The sequence below is a fragment of the Aptenodytes forsteri genome, unplaced genomic scaffold, assembly GCF_000699145.1.
Source record: "Aptenodytes forsteri isolate BGI_AS27 unplaced genomic scaffold, ASM69914v1 Scaffold93, whole genome shotgun sequence".
Taxonomy (NCBI): Eukaryota; Metazoa; Chordata; class Aves; order Sphenisciformes; family Spheniscidae; genus Aptenodytes; species Aptenodytes forsteri.
In genome coordinates this window covers 7,139,407-7,142,869 of record NW_008794665.1, presented here as the reverse complement: position 1 = coordinate 7,142,869, position 3,463 = coordinate 7,139,407, and the positions used below count along the sequence as shown (strand labels likewise).

Sequence of the window (3,463 nt, the reverse complement as noted above, 5' to 3'; positions counted from 1 at the left end):
CTGCTACTCATGCCTCAAAGTATCCTCATAAAACTGCCTTGACAGGTGATGGACTTTACAGTTACAGACACACATATGCCTATAAATTCAGAAATATAAGTGGACTCAGCTGCATCTGGACAAGTCTGCAAGGTCAGCATATGCCACAGGAACTCAAAGAATCTGTACTGCAGTTCACCCTCTAGGGTTTTACTGGGGAGTGAAAGCTTTAGGTTACTGTTATAACTATAAACTATCCATAAATCAGATAGCAGAAGAATAATCAGAACTGCACTGAAATCTACCTGTTGATACCAAGTAGAATACTGTTTCTTAGGTATTTTATTGATTTTTGTAACTTTATCCTAAAAAAAGTGAGCATTCACACTACCTCCTTAATTAAGAACAGGCACAGCAGTTATAAAAAGCTAAAGAAGAAAGAAAAGTTTACTCCCTCTCCCTAAGACAGGTCTCACTTGAGAACAAAAATACATTTTAAAAGTATCTCTCAAAATCTAATCTTTTTCTTTTGGGTCTGTCAGAGCGATAAGGATAATAACCCTTGTCAAAAACCCTAGCTGCTAAAAAGACATTTTAAAGATACCTTCTCCTCAGAAACTTGAAGAGTTTGGAAATAAGAGTACCATTAAGCAATGTATTTTATGTCAGCAATAGTCTGCAAAATAATGGTATTGGTTAGGTAGTTCACAGGAACACTGATCCCCTTTTTCAATTTTAATTCACAATACTCATTAATGTCTGAAACCTGCCTACTAGTTATCTTACATTGTTCAACTGTGGTAAAAAAGAATCTTGAAATTTATTACTTTTACATTAATATTGTCTTTTCTACATGTAAAAGTAGTATCTTGTAGCACAGCTAAAGGAAAACAGGATTTAACCATTCAGTTAAAGCAAGTGCTAAGCTTAAAAATAACAATTATTAATTATTCATGAAAGCATTCAGCAGACATCATGCAGATGTACAGCAAAAGAATTGGTGTTCTCTAACTACAACCCCATTAACAATTGCTGGTATTTACTGAGGCAGAAACCTTAAGTATTCTTTTATGTGGGCCAAATGAAAGCTGAAGAAAATGAAACCTGAAAATGTGCATGTTTGCGTGCGTGTGTGTCTGTGTGTAATCAATACAAGAATAATGGCACACATCTCTTAATGGGGAGCAACAAAGCTGTCAAACAAAGCTTTGAGGAGAAAAGCAGTCCTCACCAAACTTTAAGCCTGCAGTTGCAGTATGCTATTTACGTAGGCAAAACCCTCCCACACACATTCAATGACCCAGTTTCATTCATCACACAAATAATTGTACTTTCCAGTGTTGAATTTACTCACATAATACAGGAGGACGATATTTTGATGAAAATCTTCTATAAGGATACTAACTTAACCTGCGCAGAGAAAATTATTTATTCAGCTTTGGAGTGAAAAGTCTAAATTAACTTTTAAATCTAAAGTGGGCTGACAACAACTAATCCTCAGCAGCCAGAAGCAGTTACATGTCACTTCAAAACCACATGCCAGCAGTATCTACCACTGCTGGCACATTCCCGGCATCAGCCTCAAAACACAGGTCTTTCCTTTCATCAAGTACAGAGTGAAGAGACTTAAAATTCCTAGCAAGCACCTCATCTACTTAGAAAAATCTCCAGATATAGCTATTAAGTATTGCAACTAACCACCTTGTGGATCAATGATTTTAACTTGTGTGGTAGAAATACACAGAATATTTTTTCCCTTTTGGAGATAAAAGAAAGGAACTCTGAAGAAAAAAGTTTTCAGTAGATTTACATTTCTGCAGATGAAGACTTCCCTATTCTCAGAATGAAAACAAACCAACCAACTTCTGAAGCAAAGACTGTACAGCAACTACCTGTCAATCACTTCTAAAAAAAGTGCACAAAGTAACAATTCAAAGGCTACTTGAAATCAAAATGCCAGCTTTCCTTCTGCGCAGACATGAACATCCACCAAAGGGTTATATTATTATGTAGCTATTTCAGATCTTCTACTGATTTGAAACAAGAAATTTTCACAGAAAGGTGTCCTTTGTATACAAAAAACCCCCACCACTTTTTCCTGTACAGCAAATGCTGCTTATATTTAACATTTTTCTTTTTAAAATGAGAATCATTTAATTCTTATTAACAGAGAACCACCGCTCAGATTTTATACGTTTATTTCACATTTTGAAAGCCAAATCAGTTTGCCAAGACTGATAAATCAAATGTAAACCCCCTGCAAACAAAAGACACTTTTGACTGTTGTAGTTATTCTAGCTGACACACAGAAATGACCTTCCCAAACCAAAGAGGAAGATCTTGAAAGGGTTATTTTTGGCCTGAGTTATTTTCTATATTCTAAATTAGAGGGGAACATCAAGAGTTTTTTGGATTACGGTTTAGCATCCCTTGCAAAACTCTAGCTGTTACAGGACAGCACCCCCACCTTCTTCTCTCTGCTAATTTAGTATTGCATACATTCATGAATAACTTCTCACAAAAATATTCACACACTGGTACTGAAAAGAACTAAGTTAGGAACATCACAGTTACTAAATATCTGTTTTTATGAGCACTTGACAGCCCAATTTCAAAGTAAGTATACTCAGTAGTCCTTTGGGCACAGTCAAAAATACCAACATGGTTATTGAGTTCATAGTATGTTAGTCTAGGCAAACTTCCGGATCACATCTTCTATAAATACTTCAGCACTGCTTGAGAGAAAGCACAGCAATATTGTATCTTTCAATGGTACCAAAAAAGTAAGCAGTCCTGTAATTGCCTTTCAGAACCTTCTTTGTAGTTGTATGTAGTAAGAAGCATTTGAGGTTCACAGCTTTTAAAACTTCTAGGATGAAAATTATTTTCCCCTCTTTTAATACTAGATCTGTGCAGAGGAAAAAAAAACAAACCAACCAACCCCTTGTGCACTCATCTTGGACATTGAAAGGGCTGATGTCAGCTATTAAGACTGACGGCATCTGACAGAAAAATCCTCCAAGCAGCTTTCAGGGAATAGCTGCATTCCATCTATGGATTCAAAGCTTCTTTTGTTTCCATACTTTAAGACAAATTGAGCTAAATTATAATTTTGCTGTGTTCTAAATTATTCTATTAAAAATCCAACCATTTTAAAACAATTATTTTCAATTAGAATATCTTGGTTTAGCGTCTTCAAAAAAGTGCAAATTTGCAGGTAAGTTCTCAGTAAAATTTAATTATAAGCTATATGTAAAGAAAAAAAAATCTGTGCCTAGTTCTTATCATTAGCATTATTTTATAGATGGTCATATGGATGTGAAATTACTTACCCACTGTGATGTAGCAGGGCAATTCAACCCCTCAGAAAAGATTAATTTCCCTGATGTACAATTCAGTGTCATATCCTAGTTGGCAACGGTGGCTTCCTTAGTGTGTGACTGTTGCCAATTACCAGAGCACTTCACACAGAAGGTTTGAAACC

At 35.5% G+C, this 3,463-nt stretch overlaps 1 protein-coding gene across 1 annotated transcript in view; it reads right to left on the bottom strand.

The window, feature by feature from the left end:
• Positions 1 to 3,463, bottom strand: part of AIMP1 (aminoacyl tRNA synthetase complex interacting multifunctional protein 1) — a 31,915-nt gene extending 28,452 nt beyond the window's left edge. The window contains exon 1 of the mRNA XM_009273568.1: positions 3,312 to 3,463. The gene's annotated coding sequence lies outside the window, so the exon portion shown is untranslated. The remainder of the gene's footprint in view (positions 1 to 3,311) is intronic.